Source organism: Hyaena hyaena, unplaced genomic scaffold, assembly GCF_003009895.1.
Source record: "Hyaena hyaena isolate Hyena2069 unplaced genomic scaffold, ASM300989v1 scaffold_28, whole genome shotgun sequence".
NCBI lineage: Eukaryota > Metazoa > Chordata > Mammalia > Carnivora > Hyaenidae > Hyaena > Hyaena hyaena.
Window position 1 is genome coordinate 3,518,959 of NW_024080660.1, and position 22,876 is coordinate 3,541,834.

General features: G+C 50.0%; 1 protein-coding gene across 3 annotated transcripts in view; it reads left to right on the forward strand.

Moving 5' to 3' along the window:
• Nucleotides 1-8,501: 8,501 nt before the first annotated feature.
• The window catches only part of ATP2B4 (ATPase plasma membrane Ca2+ transporting 4), a 96,349-nt gene continuing 81,974 nt past the window's right edge, over nucleotides 8,502-22,876 (forward strand). For all 3 annotated transcript variants that reach the window (XM_039227537.1, XM_039227535.1, XM_039227536.1), the window contains exon 1: nucleotides 8,502-8,901. The gene's annotated coding sequence lies outside the window, so the exon portion shown is untranslated. The remainder of the gene's footprint in view (nucleotides 8,902-22,876) is intronic.

A 22,876-nucleotide genomic window follows, 5' to 3' on the forward strand; every position in this document is an offset into this window, starting at 1 on the left:
CCAGGATCCAGTCTCAGCTTGAGAATAAACCAGAAGGACTAGAATTCAATTCCTGGAATGGAGGCAGATGCCACTGCTGCCTCTTCTTCCCGGCAGCCCCTCTGAGCAAGGCTGCTCCCCAAAGGTGTCCCCAACACCTTCTTGGTCTATGGATCCCGCAGCCTGAGCTGGGCAGGGTGAGAAAGCCCATCAGCTCAAAGTAGAGGAGAAGAGCCCTGGGTCAGCCATCAGAGGACCTCTGTTCTTTTCCTTCCAAATGAACTGTGTGATCTCAAGCAATTCGGTCAACCTTTCTGAGCCTCAGTTTCCCCAACTGCAGCACGGGAATAATACCTCACACCCCAGTCTCCCTACCACACAGGACTACTGCAAGGGTCAAATTCAATATTCCACGTTGACAAAGCACATTGTAAACTGTAACGTGCTCTGCAAATATGTCCGTAAAGACTCTAGAGCAGAGGACCTAGGAAATGGGGTAAGACCATAAGCAATTCCTGTCTGGCCGGGGGACCAGGATGGATCTTTACAGTCAGCTTTTCTTTGATCTTCATTTGAAATTTAATGAGCACTGAAGGCATTGCTGACACTCTAATTAGGATTAAAAATTAAATTCAGAAGTCATCCCTTGTTCCCTTCCTTCCACACTCACTCCCTCAGCTCTGTCGAGAACAACCAACACTAATTTGCCACACACTGAAACAAATGTGGGACACCTATTTTGTTAGAAAGACAAATCACGAACCAAACTTGAGTTTAAAAACCAACAACAACAACAAAAACCTAGTTAATGAAAGTTAAAATGAAGAGTGAAATTAAAACCAAACCACTGCAGGGGCGCCTGGGTGGCTCAGTCGGTTGAGCATCCGACTTCAGCTCAGGTCATGATCTTGTGGTCCATGAGTTCGAGCCCCGCATCAGGCTCTGAGCTGTCAGCACAGCCTGCTTTGGATTCTGTGTCTCCCTCTCTCTCTGCCCCTCCCCCACTCATGCTCTGTCTCTCTCTCTCTCAAAAATAAATAAACGTTAAAAAAAAATAAATTAAAACAAACAAAACCAAAGCATTGCAGCTTCCAAAACAACTGAACCAGAATAAAATCGGAAGAGCAGAATATGCTCCCCAGTAAATCAAACTGATTCTGCATATCCTCAAAGGGCCTGGATTCAAAAGATACTCCTGGCCCTCACCTCCACTGGCTCTGTCTTTCCTACATCAGATTCTGCACTCCTTCATTTCCCAGGATGCCCCAGATGTCCCAGATGCACTAAATCACTGGGGATGAGGCATGAGGGAGACGGTCCCTTCGGCCCAGGAGCATATGGTCCAACAGACAGGTTTTTCCCGCTGCAAAGATACTCCGACTGCCCAGCTCCAGTGCCTTCTCCATCATCAACACTGCTGTGCCTGAGATCGCAGAGTGAAATGGAGCTCTTGGCAACCCCCCCCCCAACCTCGTTATGGCCAGACACCAAAACGCCAACAAACAAAAGTCGAGCCACAAAGACCTCTGTGGTGACAGAGATCTGCCATCCTCTGAGACCAGCTCCTCCAAGCCAGCAAAGAAAGAGTGCTGTGATTTAATTCTGCATCACACCCTTGCAGATTCAGATGCCACGCTTTCTAATGAGCCCAGTAAAGGCTGTCCCATCCAGTCTTCTCCACGGCAATTGCAGGAAGTGGGGAAAAATGAAATTGCTGCTTGTCGAGAGCAGATGACCACCCACACTCAGCAAGGGGGTGGGCTGGAAGCCGGGCCTCCCGGGGAGGACCCAGCAAGGTTCCTGCAGCGGAAAAATGGCCTGGCTTCCTGCTAAGACAGCTGCTGAGGTTTGCTCCCCTCTCATAAAAATACAGCCAGAACTGTCCATCCTTTGTCTCCCTTGGACCTTCCCAGCTGAAGTCACTATTGCCTTCCAGGGACAGAGTCCTCCCTATCTGGTTCCTGAAGCAACACTCACCGCAGACCTGAGAGTTAGCTGTTTGATTATACTACGTGGGGGGCTGAACCTCGGCTGTCTTCTTACCTAGTTGCAGCCTCCTTTGATCTCCTGTCATCTTGGCCCAGACCAATATTATGGACTTATGTCTTGATATATCTCCCTGGCTCTCTTACTCCCAGTCCCTAAGGGGGACGTTTGTCCCCAAGCCTTTAGGCCCAACCAGCAGCTACATTCGTTTCCCAAGCTCTGTCTTTCTGGATCCAGTTTCCTCCCCTTGCCCTGGGTTACGTATGACAAGGACTAAGGGCATGGGACAGATACCGCCTGCCTTCAGCCATCACCAGACTCTGCTGCAGGGAAGTGGGAAGAGGGACACTGGGAAGAATTTCAAAGTCCAGCTGGAGCCCCACCAACTGTAAGAAGCTATCCCCCAAAGGCTCCAGCCCATCTTCAGCTTTTCCTTCTCTAGGCTCTCTTTGGATTTTTCACCTAGATCCAAGTTTTAGACAGGATCACACAGTGCTTTGTTGTTGTCTATTTTACATGTTTCTACAACTAGATCAGAGGCTTCTAGAAGACAGGGACTGTGTTATATATACTATGTTATATGAAACTGCCCAGGATAGCCCTGGGCATGGATCACCCCTGCCTGCCTCCTAGGCTTCCAATCTACCTTCCACACTGTGGCCACAGCAGGCTGGCTCAATGTAGACCTGGAGAGGCCACTCAGGGCCCTCAGGAGTCCAACCCCAGCCCATCTCCCCATCCTTCACTCCATTCTTCCTACCTCCGTACCCTTGCTCACACTATTACCTTCATGGCTTCACCCCTCCCACCCATACAAAACAGATTCAAGCTTACTCTTCAAGATTTTCTAGGTACCTCCAAATACTATCTCTGTTCTAGAGCCTTCTAACATTCCTGTCGGATATAATCGCTCCCTGGAGTTTCCACGTAGGTATGGTAGTCTTCCTCACCAGCCCCATCCACGGTTGCCTTTCCCAAGATCTCAGTTACCCATGATGAACCACAGTCGAAGCAGATTATCCTCCTTCTGATGTATCATCAGAAGGTCAATAGCAGCCTGACACCATGTCACAGTGCCTATGTCACCCATCTCACTTCATCTCATCACATAGACATTTTATCATCTCATATCAACACAAGAAGAGTAAATACAGTACATTAAGATATTTTGAATGAGAGGGGTGCCTGGGTGGCTTAGTCGGTTAAGCGTCCGACTTTCGCTTAGGTCACGATCTCGCGGTTTGTGGATTCGAGCCCCGCGTCGGGCTCTGTGCTGACTGCCAGCTCAGAGCCTGGAGCCTGTTTCAGTCTGTGACTCCCTCTCTCTCTGACCCTCCCCTGCTCACGCTGTCTCTCTCTCTCTCCTAGAAATAAATAAAACATTAAAAAAAAAAAAGATATTTTGAATGAGAGGGGTGCCTGGGTGGCTCAGTCGGTTAAGTGTCCGACTTCAGCTCAGGCCATGATCTCAGGGTTTGTGAGTTTAAGCCCCACATCGGGCTCTGTGCTGACAGTTCAGAGCCTGGAGGATGCTTAGATCCTGTGTCTCCCTTTCTCTCTGCCCCTCCCCCACTCATGCTCGCTCGCTCTCTCTCAAAAATAGATTGAAAATTTTTTATTTTTTTTTACTTATTTATTTTTAAAATATAATTTATTGTCAAGTTGGCTAACATACAGTGTATACAGTGTGCTCTTGGTTTTAGGGGTAGATTCCCATGATTCATTGCTTACATACAACACCCAGTGCTCATCCCAACAAAAAAAATTTCTTTAAAGATATTTTGACAAAGAGACCATGTTCACCTAATTTTTATTACAGTATATTGTTGTAATTGTTCTGTTTTGTTATCAGTTTTTGCTGTTACTCTCTTACTGTGCCTAATTCATAAATCAAACTTTATTGTGGGTATATATGTAGGCACATATAGGAAAAAACATAATGCATATAGGCTTCAGTACCATCTGCAGTTTCAGGCATCCACTGGGGGTCTGGGAACGTATCCCCTATGCATAAGGGGGGCCTACTATATTTTCATACTTCACTTTTTATTTTTTAATGTTTTTTAAAGTTTTTATTTATTTATTTTTGAGAGAGAAAGGATGAGTGGGAGAGGAACAGGAAGTGAGGGGGACAGAGGATCTAAAGCAAGCTCTGTGCAGACAGCAAAGAGTCCCTGTTCTGGGCCCAAAGCAGATGCTTAACTGCCTGAGCCACCTAGATGCCACCATACTTCACCTTTTATTATGTACTACCTCACACATAGTAAGCACTCAATAAATATGTTTCAAAGAATCACTATAATGCCTTCTATTGTGGTTACTTATGCTATGAATATATCTTTTTCCTCCACTAAACAATAAGTTTTATTATCTCTCTATATCTTGTCTGGGCCTAATGGATGTTGAAGCAGTAGAGATTCAAGAAATGCATACTGAATTGAATAGTAGGTATTCATTAATGAATAGAATGAATGAATAAAATTCACTGAAATGAGTATACCTAAATGGTAGGTACCAGCTCAAAGGGTTCCTATAGAACTTCCCTTCCTTCCTCCCTCCCTCCCTCCCTCCCTTCCTTCCTCCCTTCCTTCTTTCCTTCCTTCCTTCCTTCCTTTATTTATTTATTGAGAAAGAAAGAGAGAGGGGGAGAGAGAGCATGTGTGCAAGTAGGGAAGGGACAGAGGAGGGAGAGAGGGAAAGAATCCTAAGCAGGCTACCCAGCATAGAGCCAGACTCGGGGCTTGATCTCACAACTGTGAGATCATGACCTGAGCCAAAATCAAGAATCAGACACTTACCTGACTGCCCCTATATTACTTTCTATGTTACTTAATACAAGGGACCAAAAAAACCCAATATGGTGTAGCCTATGCATGCATAATGAGTCACATAACTAACTCATTTGTTGGAACAGTGATGGCACAGTAGGATATGAGGTACAGTTGACTCAAATGCTGCCAGGACTCACTCTTCACCTTTCCTCTTGGCCTCTCTCCCCCTGTAAGCTTTATTCTTTCCCACTGGCGGGCTTCTTCCATGTGCTGGAAACATGGCCGCTGATAATTCTGGAGCCTCACTCCTCACATTGCACACTGCTGGAGGGAATTGAGACTTGTTCTTTCTGAGATCTTAGGTCCAAAAATCTCAGAAAAGGATGTAACTGGCTCAGTTTGGGTCAAGTGGTGTTGGAACCTCCAATAAAACAACAGTTCCCATGTTAACCATGAGGAGAAAGACCATCTTAAAGAAGTGGGTCTGGGTCCACAGGGAGGATGGTTGCTGTTCTAGACAGGCAGCCGGCAGATACCCTGGAGGGAGAGATGCAGTTTGCATTCAAGGCAGGTGAGACCAGCAAGTGTGATTTGGGGAACTCAAGATGGCGCTTGCAAGAGGCCAGAGGAGCATATTCTGTTAAACACCTAAGGGAGAGACCTAAGGTTGACTGCATTTTCTTCAAGTGAGAGGAGGAGTGGGGACAGGGTCCACAGTGATGGCTGCCCTACCACAACTGGCCTGCTCTGGGGATGCCATGGCGTAGCTTAGGAAAGCCAGGCTAGAACTAATGGAGCAGAGAAACTAAGGTCACTAACTTGCTCTGGGGATGTTATGGCGTAGCTTAGGAGAGCCAAGCTAGAACTAATGAAGCAGAGAAACTAAGGTCAAGGGAGCAGTGTGAATAAGAAGAAAAAGGGGCTATTCAGAGGTTAGGGCAGGCAGCCATACGCAACAGCCCAATCAGGAACTTTTGGTGGTGGAGGAAGTGCCCTCCCTCTTGCCATGGTAGGGAGAAGGGGTGTAACTCCAGTGTCTTACATTTAGCCGTTATTTTTATGGGTCGATTTATTTTTATCCATTTTAGACCTCAAGCCCGCTGCTGGAAGAAACAAGGCACCGAGGTTTCTTGGTTTCCAGAAAATACAGGTTTCGGTGGCTGGCTCAGCTGTAGACACCAGGCGGCAGCTGCCCCTAGGGTCCCCTTGACCTACCCTCTCACATCCTTCTCTCCTGCCTACACAAGGGCTGGGGGTTGGAATAGGGTGGAGGGTCCCTCTTCTCTTATCCCACAACCCCCACCTGGGCAGGGGGAGCACAGGCTCTGAAGGAAGGGAGGACCTACCTGAAGGCCACCATGGAAGTCATGTTCCTGGTCTGCCCATGAATCCCAGACAGCCAGAGGTGGGATACACCTAAGATCCTCTTTGGTGGCATCTCCCCAACAGAGCTTATCTCCCTGGGACCCAGGGAGTTTGAAGAAAGGATCTTGCCTTTCAAATGCAACCGCCTCTGAACTGGCACCATGTCCCAGCCCCCACTTGCCAGGCAGCCAAAGTAGGCCTCTCCTTTAATGGGACCACACATCTGGCCTAAATTGCTACTCCCCCAAGACAAGTTTACTGAACAGGTAGACAATGCTTCCACGCACAGCCACTGCAGACAAGCTTAAAATACACTTTAATACATTTAAAGCACCATTCTGGAAACCGGCTTTCTCATGATAAAGATGCAACTGACACTCATTGGGCTTTAAAATGTCAAGTTAGTGTAATCCAGCAGGGAGCCTGACAAGCCATTAAATCTGAAGCTCTGTTCAGCAGATTCCTTTCCTTCCTCCCTTGTCTTCCCTAAATATTTATCTGGGCTCCTGGAGCCGACATTTTGGTTGGACCTTCCAAACTGTAACAAGGTATGGTCTTTACCTCTGCCAGCAGTTCTTCCATGGAAACACCCTTGGGAATGGAGTGGGGGGGCCTAGAGAAGTTGGGAGGGAAGCGAGGAGTGAATGAGAACACATCTCACCCTTGGGGTTCTCTAAGTGCCAAGGAGGGTGAAACTTGGAAAAGAAGTCCATGGATGGTTTCCATTAGAAGGTGATCCTAAAGTCCCCTCCACACCCCTGCAACCTTCCGCCAGCTGGGCAGGGGAGGCGAGGCACAGGACAGGCAGGGGATTATTTTAGACCTTGTTCCCAAGATAGACGGTGAGCACCACATTCGGGAGCTCTAAGTTCTGAGCCCAGCACAACAAGTCTAAAAATGTTTCCTTTCTTTTATCTGTTGAAATTTCCCGAGGTCAGAAATAGGATGCAGATGAGTTACTGAGAAACAGTACAGATAGGAAAATAAAGGGGGTGGGGAGGACCCAAATGTTGGGAAATTGGAGAGGACTCCACCAGGCAGAAGAGGAGTAGCCCCTAGGAGTGTAATTCACAAGTCTGTTTCTCCAAGCACAAAGGGTTTTTCATCCTGGGGCTGGTAAGACAGGAAGCAAAGCAGGACAGGGGCAGCGTGAAGGGCTGGTTAGGATCTAAGCGGCCTCTTCCCAAACCCCTGAAGCTCTGGTAAGTCACCTTCTTTGATACGCAGTCTACAGCTCAAACCTGTGACATGTAGGTGAACCTGCCCTTCACAAGCATATGAATATAAATGGCGGGTGTGCTGAGGTAGGTGTGGGAATATCAGTTAATACAGATGTGTTAGGTGAACCAGTTGATGGTGCATGTTTGTACTTGAGAGCCACAAGCAAAATCCAGGCAAAAGCTATGGGTGGTTTTCTTGCACAGTGCTGGTGGAGGTGTGGCGGTGGAGGTGTGACGAACAGTTTACAGGCTGTGTATAAGTGTGCATGGCTGTCTGAGTGTGTGCAAATTAAAATGGAAATGTGTGTCGGAGTATGATACAAGCGCAGGAAGGGCCGTGGGCTTTGGAGTCTGTCTGACTTGGCTTTGCATCCTGGCTCTGTCATTAATCAGGTGTGCAACCTTGGTCCAGCCACTGAGCCTCAATTTCCTCAACTCTGAAATGAGGATAATAGTAAGTACCTTCCAAGATTGCAAATGATGCCATGTGCTTTAGCCCACACATAGAAGGGCTCAATAGAGGACAGCTATTATCATGCACTGTGGATGGACCCTCTGGAGGATGCACGAGCGAGAGGGAGCAAAATATGACCCAGGATAGAGTGTGTGAAAGAAATCTGGGTGAGGAGCTGTGTACTAAGATTTGTGTGCAAGCAAAGCTGTGTAGCTGTGTGCATCCAAGGCGATTCCTTCTCCTCCAGGGGGGTCCCCTTTCCTACAAGGGTTCAGAGAGTGGCGGCCGGTGGCACAAGTTTCCGCAGACACCTTGGGTTTCTGGGTTCTGGGTCTAAGTGAGTTAAGAGGTTGAGAGGCCCGGTAGGAGCCGCAGGAAGCCAACAACCAGCAGAAGCTTCCTTTTTTTCCCTCCACCCAGCAACGGTTGAATACCGAATACCGCCACCCACATCAACTCCCCACCTCCACCCCCCTCATCCCCACCCTACTTTCCTTTCCACAAGTGACATCAAGGGCGGGGTGGAAACCCGAGAGAAGAGAGGATTCCTCCCCTCCATTTCCCCATTCCGCCTTAAGACAAACCAGGAAGCAGCTGCAGCTCCAAATCGGGCCACCTTAACAGTAGAGTAATGGTCTGGCCTCCAGCCAAGCCCCACCTCCGTTCCAGCTCTCGCTCCTCCCCCTTCTCCTCCCGCACTGCTCCGGGAGAGCTGGTGAGCAAGAGTCTGGCCCGAGTTGGCTGGAGCTGTTGCCATGACAAGCATTTTCTTAAGAAAGCTCTGCTGTTGAGACCATCCAAAGCAGGGGGTTGAGGAGGGGAGCACGAACTTCCTGGGAAACGATCCCTCCGAAGAGAGCAAGGCCAGAGACCCCGGTCCAGCTCCCCTGCACCCATTTTCTTCCAGGAACCTGAGAGGTCCTTCCTTCCCTTTGGGAGGGCTGGGGGTGGAGACCCAGCCCACTCCCTGGCCGTAGCCGGAAAGACAGGAGAGCAAAGCCAGCATCTCTAGCGCGGTTGCCACACCGGGGAGACCGGTGGGTGGTCACCCCCACCCCACCCCGTCCATGGAAACCCGGAGGGAGAGTCCCGCTTGGAGAAGCCTGGATCTTTGCTAGAAAGAGAGGTAGGCTTGCAGAGAATGAATTGACTCGCGATTTGCAAACTTTGTTTCTTTCTTTGCTCTCAGTGGCTTCTAAAACTCCCTGAATCTCCTCTTCCTAGCGTGTTTCTTGCGCCTGGGATTGGAGTGTGTGTGTATATATGTGTGTGTGCGCGCGCGCACAGATTTGTCAAATACTGTTTCCTAGATTCCGTTTTGAGAAACCATATAATCAAAACAAGTGATTTCTTTCTCTTTTCCTAGTTTTTCTCATTCCTGGGCCGTGGGGGTAGGGAAATGGAGGGACTGTCTTTTTCACACCCAAACTGAGCTTTTGGAAAAAGCATTTATTTCCCCTCATTCGTTCCTGCCCTCCCCCTCCCCCTTGGCTTGGGAATGAGACGCAGAATGGAAAACTGTTGCAAAAATATTTTCCGCGTCTGTTCCCTTTCTCCAAAGCCCCAAAGAGAGATGGAAAAAAAACAAAAAGAACCGAGTAAGAAGTCTTCAAGAGGAAGGAGGGGCTGCCTCGGGGACCGGGAGAGGGGCTCAGTGGGGGGTGGGCGGAGGTAGGAGGAGGGGCGTGGGGAAGGGGAGTGCACAAATTAAATTTCTTTAGCTTTGTAGAGAAACCTCAGCAGTTTCTCTGCCGCTTGCAAAACATCCTCAGACTTTCACGTCTATAATTAGCTGTGGAAAAAGCTGGGAGTTCCCTCGCCCGGCTGTTGTTGAGTGTGCGCCGAGCGTCAAGAACCAACTGTATGAGTGTCTCTGAGGGCACCGCCCCACACATCTCGGGTCCCAGAGGAGAGGAAAGGGCAGGGGGTGAAGTTGGAAAGTTTGCAGTTCCAAGGCCGGTGCCTGTGGGGCCGGTGAGCGTTGGGCGGCCTGGGGTTGGTCGCCGGCATCCTTGGGAGGGTCCCTGAGCGTCCTGGGCCACTGCGCCCTTGCAGAAGAGCTGGAGATGAAGACTGGGATGGTCGCTTCTGCTCTCCTGCACCCGCTCGCTCCCTCGCGTACTTGGCTGGCTCTTGGGGTGGAGGAGGCCGGCTGGCACCCTCCCCGAGGCGAGGCCCGCCTCACCACCCCGCCAGGTCTGCGAAGGACCCACCGCTCCGCTCCAGCTGCGGGGGTGGGGTGGGGGCCGCAGGAGTGGCCTGCGCATCCCGGGAGCGAGTGGGCACTCTGCTGGCCCGAGGCGCCTCCCCCGGGCATTCCTGCCGGACTTACAACAACTTGCAGACGCGGTGTCGGCGCCGGCTGGCCTGGTAGGGGGGATGTCAGATGGAGAAATCGCGGGCGCGCAACTGACGTGACGGGGGGAGGGGAAGTGAATCCCAGGCTACAGCGCCATCTCCTCCTCTGGGTGGGGTGTCTGGCAGGGAGGCTGCAGATCCTCTCTCTCCTGGAGCTCCTCCTCAGAGATGCCCCCTTCTCGCCCTTCCTGTTCCGATCCCGGCTCCAGCCCCCTCAGCGCCGGGCCCTCTTTGCCTGGAAGAAAGGCAAGAGACCGACCAGGGTCATCCTAGGCTGGGACAAGGACCTAGGGGTCCGGACTGAGGTAGAGGAGGAAGAGGCCCGGAGGAGGTGGTGGCTCCGATGGCTTAGTGAGCCTGGCTCACTAGGGGTGGTGGCATGGGGGCGGGCTCCGGGAGGTGGGTCCTGGACCCCACACATCAGCGGGGTCGGTCTGGGGTGGGGAGGGAGAGGAAGCACCTGCCCTCTGTCCCAGCTGGTTTGCAACCAGGGTGGTAAAGGTGGGAGCTTAGAAACTGGAAAGAAGGAAGCAAAGGACTCTTGGAGGAGAGCTTAAATAGGGGCCCAGAAAACAGCAGGAATCAGTTTTCATTTTGAGGCGTTGGATGATGGATCTGACTGCACCCCAAGGCCAAACAGCTTCCCCCTCCTTGTCTTCTGATCCAGACGGGAATGAGGCCTTCCCCAGGGGGCAAGGGACCCAAGACAGGATACATGCCCTTGGGTCTGTAGGCGGGGGAGGGGAATCCATTTTTTTGCTCCTGCTGGGGAGGCCTATCCTCTCTGCCACCATCTTGCTGAGGTGCCACCCCCAAATCACACACGCCCCCCTCCCCCCGCGCGCCCTTCCATCGTGGGGGCCAGAGTCCCACCATCCCAGCAGTTGGCCTTCCTATTTTCAGTTTTCTGACTAGGGGTAGATTCTGGTGCGTTCGGAGAGGGCTTCTAGATGAGGAGCAGGTCCCTATTTAGCGCCTGCCTACCCCTCCCCCCACCGGCTGTAGCCTTGAAGTCGCGGGGCGGGGGCGGCGGGGGCACCTCCTCTCCCTTCCCGCCCCGGCTGCCTGAAACCCGCGCGGCCCGGGGCTCCGAGCTGCCGGCGGCCCCGCCCCGTCGCGGCCCCTCCCGCAGCTCCGCCCCGCCCCCTCGGCTCCGCGTTCCTGCGACTACTTCGCGCGGGAGGCGCTCGGAGCTGCCGAACCCAGGTTTGCTGCCTCCCGGCCTCCCTGAGCCTCCTCCCTCTTCTTCACGTCAGGCTGCCTCCGCCGTGTCCCTGGCTGGATTCAAGGGCAAGTCGAAGGAGGCACGGGCTTAGCCCTGGACTCCCAGCACCTAGCACAGTGCCTGGCACGTTGTAAGGTGCTGGGTCAACGTTTGGTGAAGGAAGGGAAGTGACATTTGGGGAGAGCCTGGGACTGATGCCTAGCTTGCACTGCTGGCTTCGGTTCTCCGCCGCACGGTGGAAAGCCTGCACCCACTGTAATGGTGGGAGGGCGTGGCCGAGTCAGATTTGTCCCATTTCTGTGGTCTTTGGTGTCTGAAGAAAAGTCAAACTGGGAACGCCCAGTTATAGGAGCAGAAGCTGAGCAGGTAGTTTGCCCAAGGCATGAGTGCTGGAAGAAGTGAAGTGCTGTGGAGCGGGGCGTGGAGGTCCCTGAGTAATGATAGTGGAGCCTCACTCTTTCCCAGCATCCTCGGCTGGAGGGTGTACCGAGGAAGAGGGCCGCAGGGGGCTGCGCGGCCCAGCCCAGACTCAGCTGCCCCTTGTCAGCAACTCAACATTCCACAGGCAGCTGCCTCTGTTCAAAATTTAGCTTCTCCCCGTAACCTTCATGGACCCTTTTTTCTCTTTTTTGTCTGTGTTCTTGGTTTTGGACCCAGCAGCCAAAGACATGGATAAGCCCTGCCCATTTAGGGCCTTCCAGACCCAGGAAGCCTCAGAGGGAGGAAAGGAAGATACTCATTCTGGCTCCCCAGCACCTAAGAGTCCTGTCTGGCTTAGGTTGACCCAGGTGTTTGGTTGGACCTTGAAGAAAAATGGCCGACCCTGGGCCTCACTGTCTTCCGGGGAGGAATTCTCCCAGCCCTTTGATGTCTTTCCCCCAGCCTACCTCTCATACAGGACTCCCTTCCCAGCCCAGTTCCCAGCGCCTCCGACTTGTGTTCATTCCTGTCATCCCCAGCTGGTACTTGGTCAGACGGGGAAGACCTCCTTCCCCCACTCATTTTCCCTTTCTGTAGAGTGGGTCATAGAACTAAAAAGCAGGCCCTTGGGCTGGAGTCCCCAAGGCTCGTGTGGAATGTTTTGTGCTTCCTTTTCCGACATCTCTTTGTCTCCTCTTTCCTCTTTCCCGTGGATGAGCCAGTCTTGTTCCACTGACTTATTTCCTCTGCACGTGTTCAAAGAGAAATGACAGGGACTTTTGAATTCTGCTTTCACCTTAAGCCAGTTCTCTGTGTTCAGGCCACAGGAATGTGGATCCAGTTAGGACCAGAGCCAAGGGCTCCCTAGTCCACACAGGAGCAGCACAGGAGGGGTTCGAATCAATTTGTGCAGGTGGGATAGTGCAGAGGCCAAAGGAGGGGAAAGGTAGGTGAGAACTTGGGCGACCAAGGGCCAGGGATCCCTCTTCTCTCCTGCCTTCCCCACTCTTGCTCCTCTCTGGTTGAAGTTTTCAGCCCCATCAGTTCTCTGTGCTCTGATTTCCCAAGTTAAGTACAGAAACCTCTGGGACCATTCATATACGAGCCACCTGGGTGGCCCAGTCGGTTAAGCCTCCGACTCCGGCTCAGGTCGTGATCTTGCGGTCTGTGAGTTTGAGCCCCACATGGGGCTCTGTGCTGACAGCTTGGAGCCTGGAGCCTGCTTTGGATTCTGCGTCTCCCCTGCTCTCCACCCCTCCTCCACTCAAGTTCTGTCTCTCTTTATCTCTCTCTCTCTCAAAAATAAACAAACATTAAAAAAAAATCTCTGGGACCATTCAGGCCACCTGGAATGGAATCCATGAGATGCCTTTGCTCTTGCCTCTCTGCCAAATCACTGGGACAGGAGGATCTTAAGGCAGTATGTTTGCTGGGGGGAGTGGGGGAGGTGAAGGACTCTCAGATAGTCCCAGGGAAACTCTCAGCTGAGAACACCTCTAGCAAGATCCACCTCGGTTGCAAAATCAGTGCCAAAAGTGCAAACCAGTACAACTCCTATAGAGGGCAAGCGAGCAATATCTAACAAAACAACATATGCATTTACCCAGCCGTCCTACTTCTAGGAACTTATCCAGAAAGTGCACATTCACAGATACAAAAAGACATATGCACAAGGTGATTCTTTAAGTCTTATTTGTAAGAGGAAAGGAAATCATTGGAAACTACCCAATACCCGTCTATAACAACTGGTTGAATGAACAGCAGTACCTCCACACAATGAAGTACTACGCAGCCAAAAAAAAAGAGTAGGAGCCCTGTGAGTTTATGTGCTCTGGTTTCTAGGATGTTATTTTTTTAAATTAATTATTTATTTGTTTTAAGAGAGAGAGCCAGAGAGAATCCCAAGCAGGCCCCACACTGTCAGCAACAGAACCCTACATGAAGTTTGAGCCCACAAACTGCAAGATCGTAACCTGGTGGCAATCAGGAGTCGGACACTTACCTGACTGAGCCACTCGGGCACCCCTTGGGATATATTGTTAAATGAAAAATACAAGATGCCAAAGAGTGCCTTTATATAGTATGCCATCTTTGGGTTGAGAAAACAGGAGAAATAGGAATACGTTTTGCAAACACACACACACGCACACACACACACACACACACACACACATAGGATAAACCAGAAATTAAATGGTTACCTGTAGGGGCGCCTGGGTGGCTTAGTCGGTTAAGTGTCCGACTTTCACTTAGGTCATGATCTCGCGGTTCGTGGGTTCGAGCCCCGCGTCGGGCTCTGTGCTGACTGCCAGCTCAGAGCCTGGAGCCTGTTTCAGTCTGTGACTCCCTCTCTCTCTGACCCTCCCCTGCTCACGCTGTCTCTCTCTTTCTCCTAGAAATAAATAAAAATATTAAAAAAAAAAAAATAAATGGTTACCTGTAGGATGAGTGGGAACAGGATAGGGGAGATAGAGACAGGAATGAAACTTTACTAATTATACTTTTTTAGACAGTTTTGATTTTTGAACCAGGTAACTATTTTACCCAGTTAGATAGATCCGAAAGAAAGAAAAAAGCAAACCCTAAAGCCCACCACAACAGAAACAATGAACCTAACTGAATATCAATTTGATTATTTTACAAAGAAAATAATTAGTTCATGTAATTTTCGAGTTTAATGCCTTGACTCTTAGTGGCATGTGTATTCTCAGGATAAAAAGAACTACAAAAAAATCTTGAACTCTGTAATTGTGTTCTTAGCCATGGTGTTGGCATCATAAATTGGAAACAGTATTTTGTTTATTGTAGGATAGATCAGATGGGTATATTGACATCCCTGGAAGTCAGGGTTTTGATAAGGAAGAAGAGGGAGAAGAATATGCAACGGGGGAAGGTGAGGCAGAACCCTGTGATTCTTATATATCTCCTAGATCTGCCACCCAGTAGAAGCACTGCTACCCAGTAGAATAGAACACACGTCACGCCTAGATGTTTATTTCTAAATACCACTTCCTCCTAAAAGCCGTACTCTTATGGAGAAACGGGCTGATTCTAAATCTGGGACTGAGAAAATACACCCGCATCACATTATGCCAGAAAGCTAGAACATGCTCGTGGCAAAGGGACACAAGAGTTGGCTTCAAGGGCCTCCCACACGGCAATTTTGGAACACACTGAATACTGAAAAGAAACACAGTAATAGATTATAAGACACTGAATAAAAGATGTCCATTCTGACAGTTAAAGTGGAGCAGGGAGGGAACACTTGGCACAGATAGGCCAGCTAATGAAAGGTGGAGGCAACGACAGCTTTACATTTACCAGTTTGCAGCCCCTCATTCAGAAGCTAGCTCAGGCCAGGCTTACTAGTAAATGACAAACAACATTGGGGGAAAGGCTGATCTCAATGTATCACCTCGTGGATTACTTTTTGCAAAAAGAGAAAGCTGTCTCACTCCACGCTGACCGCCTTCACCAAGTAATCAAACATCAGCAGTAGTGAGGCCACCTGGCATAAGTTCTTTCCGACACGCTGTACGTGCAGCCACATCACCTATAGTCTCGTCAGACATGTGTATGTGGAGTCTAATCATGAGGAGACAAAAGCGAAATCCAGAATGTGAGCCATTCCACAGGACAACTGATTGAGACTTCAGCAAAGTGAAGGTCATTACAAGAAGCACTGAAATGATATGCTTGGGGGGAAGGGCAGGAAGGCAGAAACCAGTCAAGATGTAAAGAAGCTACAGAAACATCATAGCGAGGGAGCGCCTGGGTGGCTCAGCCAGTGAAGTGGTTTAGTGTCCGACTTCAGCTCAGGTCACGATTTCACAGTTGGCGGGTTCCAACCCTGCGTCGGGCTCTGTGCTGACAGCTCAGAGCCTAGAGCCTGCTTCGGGTTCTGTGCCTCTCTCTCTCTCTGCCCCTCCGCTGCTGGCACTCTGTCTCTCTCTCAAAAATAATAAACATTTTAAAAAAAAGAAAGAAAGAAACATAATAGCCAATTGCAATGTGTAAACTTTAACTGGACCTTGGGTCCAAAAAAAAAAAAAAAAAGACCGTAAGAGACATCCTGGGATAATTGGACAAATTTTAATATAGATATAAGATGATAGGTAATTATTGTTAGTTGTTGAAGATGTCATAGTAATAATGATGATGGTTTTGTAGGAGAATATCCTTGTGCTTAGAGATTATGCAAGAATATTTAGGGACAAATGGTTTGTAAGTGACTGTCAAATGGTTCAGCAAAATGCGTGTGTGCCTGTGTGCGTGCGTACAAAATGTTAACTTAACAATCAGGGAATCTCAGTGAAGGGTCTGGAGTTGTTCACTGTACCATTTTTTTCAATGTTCCAGTTTGGGAGTTTTTCTAATACTCAGCTGGGGAGACAAGTCCAGGAAGGACCCCTAGCTTCCGGGACTCCTGACGGACAGGAGCATCTTTCCTCAGCTCCTCCAGCCCCACACAGCACATGGAGGCACCTTCTTCACAACGTGGTTTCCCCTGGGAGTCTTCCTTCTCCCCTGCTGTTGTCGGCATTGGGCTTTCCCTTCCAGGTGGGAGCAGCTGGGGCACAATGTGCGGCCCAGCTGGGTCAGGGGCAACAGGTGGGAGCCGGCCTTTCCTCACCAGGCTGAGGGCCAGCCGAGGAAGCCTTGGGACTGCGGCTTCCAGAATCACCCACCTACGTTTCGAGGGGATGTCCCTGGCTCTAAGAGGAGGAATAGCCCTGAGGCTGTTTCTGACCCAGCTTTCACCTCCCTTCTAAATTCTATAATTTGGTGATTCTGAAAGAACCCGGCTGTGCCTGCCCGAAGCTTTCATGCTTGGGCTAAGCAACGCCTTCTGGGCCCCCCTCCTTAGCAGGGACTGTGTACCAGCTGCGCTGTCAGTGACCCAGATCGCCATACTATCCACCCCCGCCTTTCCAGCTTGGTCCCAGCTCAGGAGAGAGATCAGGTTTCCAGGACTGCCATTCTCTCTCTCTCTCTCTCTCTCTCTCTCTCTCTCTCCCCTCCCTAGGAACCCTGGCATGACTCAGGGCTCTTTTCATGCAGGAGAAGGCTATTGATCCTTTAGTCAATTCCCCTTCTGTCTTGCTAGGGAGCCCGTAAGAGCGCGAGACAGGAAGTTGAGAGGGGGCAGACAGGGCAGAGTTTGTTCTCATGTGCTCCCAAGCCCGCCAGAAGGGCATGGGACTGGGAGTCAGAAAACTGGTGACCTGGACTCTTCCCTACTGTGTGACCTTGTCTAAGGCGGTGATGTCTCTGGGCCTTTGTCTCCCCCACCGTAAAATGAAACAAGGCTTGGACAAAGGCATTTCTGATTCAAGACTCCTTTTCTACAAAGGGATAAAATTCTCAATGCTCAAACCGAACTTTTATCTTAGAGTTTAGCACAATGTGCTAGCCTGTGACCAAGTTCCATCCTTGTGTCCAGATGACCAAAGGTAGGGAGTCCTAAAGGAATCTCTCCTGTAGACAGCCACTGGTGAGGTTTCGGAGTAGGACAGGTCCTCAGATTCCCCACTTTACCTTCCTTGGATGTTCAGTTAAGAAGTACTTACTCAACACCTCCCAAAGCTAAGATTCTGCTATGGCTGAGGCCAGAAACTAAGAAACATTGGCTAGAGAGAGATACAGAGATCCAAGCCTTCAGGGAGTTTACTGTCTCCCTCCTAGACAACATGATTTGCCCAGAATGATTAGATTGAACCGCGAACCATTTGAAAATTGCTACTATGCAACCACTTTTGACCTACAAAAGGCACTTCAAGTGGTTCGGTCTCGTATTAACATTAGTAGATACTGGAAATCAGTGACTGCAGTCAGTGCTGTGGGATAGAGAGATGAGGTTTACATCTGAACTGTGGGTTGGGTTTGGAGAAAGTTGGCTAGCTGCTGGGCCAGCCTGGCCTACCTCTCCATCCAGACTTTTGGCCTTGGAGGTAGACATATTGGCCAAACCCTTGTCCGGAATCTGGTTGAGTTTCTAGCATTAGCGTTTCTGGTAACTGGCCAGGTCTGCTGCCCATGTGGTGAGAGGAGAGTGCTGTCCATCCATAGTGCACTATTCCTGTGCCCTGAATGCCCTGCCTCGTATTGTAGGAGCTGAGGATGGAGGAATGTCAGAAAGAAGGAATTAGGGAATATCCACTCTGTTCTTCCCCCCCATTTGGTGGCAGACTAGAGCAGGATCACACTCAGGAAGCCTCATCTGGTACAAGGGACACATGACCTGGCGATGCTGGGGACTGAAGGATGTGAGTAGGAATGCAGAGGCCAGAATTTGGCAGGGCTCACGTGGAATTGTTCTCAGAGGAGATGATTCCCAAACGGGATCTGAAGGAGGAGAGGGGATGGATGGAGGAGAGCTTAGGGGAGGGGAGGTGGGTTGGGAGGAAGAGCTGAGATGCTGCATCCGGCAGAAGGCAGAGGACCCTGAGCATCCTGGAGAGGAGGGAGGCTGTCTGCTGCCCCCCTCCCCCCACCACTGGAATGGCTCCAGCCTCTGTCTGAGCCAGCACCCGCGCGGTGGCAGGACAGCATCTGGCCCCAGCATCAGCCTGCTTCCTGCTCGCTTTGCTGGTGCTTGTGGACCATTAGGATGATTTTTTGATGTTTCCTCCCTGCTGTCTGTACCACAGTCTTCTTTGTGGGATGCTCTCAGATGACATCTGTTGGCATTGCTAGGACAGACACAGCTGGCATCCACATTTCCAGGGGCTTTCTGACCTTGGTGCGGGGGAAGTCAGTTACCAGGCTTTGGCCGGGGCGGGGTGGGGATGGGGGGTGTCTGTTCATGCTGTTGAGCCAGAGCACTGGACCGAGTTGGAAAACTGGTCCAGTTTATCCTCTTTGGCAAGTGAGAAACCTAAAACCTGGAGACTTACTTGCCTAAGGACACCAGGCGAGTGTTAGTTTGAGGCCGAGCCAGAACTAGACCCCACTTCTTTCCACTCCAAGTCCGAGGCTGGACTTCAGTGCGGCACTTGTGGCCCAGCTCAACACCCAACCTCCTCACTGCCCAGTCTCTACCCAAGTAACAGGGAGAGGCACCCCAGCCCCTCCAGGGATGACATGTGGCATGGTGAGGTCTTGTGTTAGAAGCACTTTGGAAGATGCCGGAAACCATAAAAGTGCTGTGCCATGATTGTTATTGCTGCTACCCTTCCTACCAATCAAGGTCATTAGCAGTGAGGAAAATGCCAAGGAGGAGCACTCCTGCACCCCCTCAGCGCTGCGTAGCTCCTAATGGAGATGCGTCTCTTCTAGTACTTTCCGCAGCTCTTTCCAGATAGTAGGCCTGGAGCTGGGACAAGCTGGGTGATTGAGAGCAGAAGCAGAAGTCCTGGAAACGGGTGGGCAGAACCTTCCTCCTGCCTGGGTGTCCCCGGCTCTGCCCTTTTCACGGGGTGTGACTCCTCCAGAAAGGTCAGAGGAAGTGTGAAGGGGAAGCGCACTGCCCTCTACATCTTCCTCCGTGTTCCTCTGAGCCGGGTTGGCTGTAGAGCTCTGATTTGGGAGCTAAGAGGCAGCACCGTGGGGCTGCTGTAGTGTGACAGTACAGGCTCATTTGACTGCTGATTTTATTGCCAGAGCCAATCTGTCATTCATTTGCTTGTTCATTTATTCATTTGTTCATCCAACAAACATGAAGTGAGCATGAACCGTATGCCAGGCACTGTGTGAGGATTTGGGGAGAAGTCATGTCCAGGATGCAGAATGGCTAAGAGTCACCTACTTTCAGCCCAAAGACGAGTGTCCTGAGCCTACGGGCCCACGGCAAGCCCTGAATGGCACAGTGTTCCAGAGAACTTGAATCTGTGTCCCTGGAGAACAGGGAAAGATAAAGATAATCCCCGACTCTAGAAACATAAGGCCTAGACTCCAAACAGAATTGAGCTGAGAGGGGCCTTGGAGACCGTTGCAGGGCACCACTGTGTTGCCAATGAACCTGTGGCCAGATGGTGAAGGAAATGTCCTTTGCCAGAAGAAGCCTTCTCCTGGGCCAAGGGCTGATGCCGAAGCTGGGCATTCTTCTAGGCTGGCATCCCCATGTTGTCTGACTTTTCGATCCCTGCTTACATCCTAGAGCCTCTGAGCCTGGTGGGGCAGAGCTGTTCCATTGCTGGGATGCCCAGCAAGGATCTGAATGAAACCCTGGAATAAAAAAGTAAACGTCCCAGTGAAACTGTCCAATTTCTCCCCCCCCCCCCCGCCATGCTTCTTCTCATTTCTGCCCCGCCACCCTACTTCCCAGAAGTAGTGTGGCATCACAGGATAAAAGAGTGGATTTAGATTTAGGTAGTCCATAGGACACAGGTCTTTATTGACCTTCAATTTTCCCATCTATAACCTGTGTATATTATCACCTTTCCTGATCTACCCAATGGAGTGTTGTAATGGACAAATGAAATAGGGTAGGGAAGGCATTGCATCAACACTGAAGTGCTAGGGCTACATAAGTGTTAGGCAAGTGTAAAGCTTCTTATTCTAGGGCTTCTGCTCATTCCCCACCGATCACTTCTGTTCCTTCTCTCTGCTGTCCAGTCCCTTGACCCCACACCGAGGATATCCTTCTCTTCTCTCACTGCCCACTCCAGACGTTGCTCTTCCCACATCCTCCCCCTCCTTGCCTAGATCAAGACCCAACACAACACGTGTTGCATCTTAAATAACAATAACAACAGTAGAAGTGATCATCTGACCTACCATCCATTATGTGCTAGATACTAAACTTGGATTATTACATTCAATATTTCCAGCAGGCCCTAAAGTCAAGAGTCTTCATTTTACAGCTTAATGAAGACATTCATATAACATAAGGCTGAGGTCCAACCCTAGTCTAGAACATATATAGATTTCCTCTCTCCATTGCTGAGCAACTGACTGGTTGACAAGAACACGGAGAGATTCCACAGCCTTTATTGAATGTCAACTAAATGCCAGCTGCTTTCACATTATGTCACAACAACCACCTTCTGAGACAGGTACAGGATTCGCCTTCGAGATCATCTGGTTACAAGAACAGAAACCCACTCAAAGCAGGAAAAAAAGTGAAAAGGGATCTTATTAGAAGTTTACAGAGAAATATCACAAAACTTAGTGGGGGAAAGTGTAGCCCCTGGGGGGACCGTGCTTTCTCTCCGGGGCTGTGTGCTTTCCCTTCTCTGTTCCCTTGTTGCATGCTCAGCATGCGTCATGGTTAACCCAAGCAGTGGCTTCAGCCTCCAAATCCATATGACCTTCCCTCTTAGCTCTCCGAGTAGATTAACCCAGTCTCTCAGTCCAAAGAGACGTCAAGAGATACTGATTCCAGCTTAGGTCCTGTATCCACCCCTGCTCCAATTACCTGTGACCTGCTGGGGGGAAGTGGGGACTAATCAAACATGACCACCCAGGCCCTTCCCTTCAACAGGGGCTACAGGTAGGAGCAGATGTTTCTAGAGGGGACATTCCTTGACCTCAGGTGGTGGATTCAAGCCCAACGATGCTCTTCACCGAACCAGACTGTCTCCAGGACATTGTGGAGGTGGTGCCCTGCTTTCCACTCTGTGAGTTTTCCCAGAATCTGTGGTTTCACATGAGCCTGAAAAGATAAGATTACCATTTGTGAACCCTGTGATACTTCAGGCATTAAAGATACATTATTTTTAATCCTTACAGCATTACTGCAACATGTTATTGTCCCGGTTTTACAGATAAGAAAGCTTACACCCAGTGAGTTAAGTAGCTTGCCCAGAGATCATCTGGCTTGAATCCTCATCCAAGGTTGGGCTAATCTTTGACCCAGGACTGTCAGACACCAAGACTCATGCCTTTTCTATAATGCAACCCTGCTTACAAAAAATAAATAAATAAATAAATAAATAAATAAATAAATAAATAAATGGACTGTTCTACTTTGATTCATCTGTAAAGTACACTCTCTGAGGACAAGGTTCTTCATTTCTTTGTTCACTGATGTTTCTCAAGCAGCTAGAGTAGTACCTGGCCTGTAATAAGTTCTCAGTAAAAACCTGTTCAGTGGATTTTGCTTTGGTATCTTGTGTACTCCTGGGCTTCCCATGGTCAGAGGGGAAAAAAAGGGAATATTCTAATCCTTGGAGAATAGTCCACTGAAATAACCGGGGGTGACCTGCTGAGTGTGCCTCTGATCCCCACTCAATTCTCATAGTCTGCTTTAATGGGGGACATTAGGAACAGTCTCTCGATGTGGACGAGTCCAAAGGAAAGTATGGTCCTTGACCCATCTGTGTTTCCTGTCTGGTACGTCTGACCTAAGACATTTAGTCCTGTGAGGGGAGGAGGAGATCTCCCTGGCACTGGAAAATCTATTTCCTGGGACTAGGAAATAGACTGCCAAGACCCTCCATCGCTAGAGAAAAGAATCCTAATTTCTGTTGGGTTTTCAGCCCCAGGGGTCAGAGTTGACCAAATCCTGGATCTCTTCCCATGCCTTTCTCGGTCACTATGCCCTGTGTCCTCAGTGATCCAGTCAGCATCTGCAAGCCCGGCCACATGGGATTCTATAAGAGTGAGGATTTGAAAGAGTCTGGTGGATTGGGCAACTGTGTGACCATGGACAAATTATTTGACCTTCTGGACTCAATTTTCTCATGTTCCAAGCCCGAGACACATAGGAGGTGTTCACTGAGTTTAAATTATTCCTCTTCCATTCCTTCATTTTTCTTTCTTCTCCGTGGATGCTGCCATGAGCCTGCCTTTCTGCTTCCGGCTAACCCTTGGGCTCAGTACATTTATAAGAGGATCAGAGCCCATTTTCCCCCAGTAACTGAAGGGCCCAGAGGCCCCAACCTCCTGCAACTCTCCACCAAGGGGCCCCCAAGGGCCAACTATAGGTGCCATCATTTCCCATGACAGGTCACCCTCTGGACGCCACTTCGCAGGCTGTGCTTCATATTTGTGCAATACGAGTCCTAGAAAATAAGGCAAAATGGCAGCACCCATCTTACCTTGTTTGCTCCTGTCCTGTAGTCCTCCCCTGAAAGTCAGTGCTCAGAGAGCCTAAGCTGGGAGATCGCTTGTTGATGGAGGGAGCCAGACTAGGTCACAGTATTCTCTTTGCTTG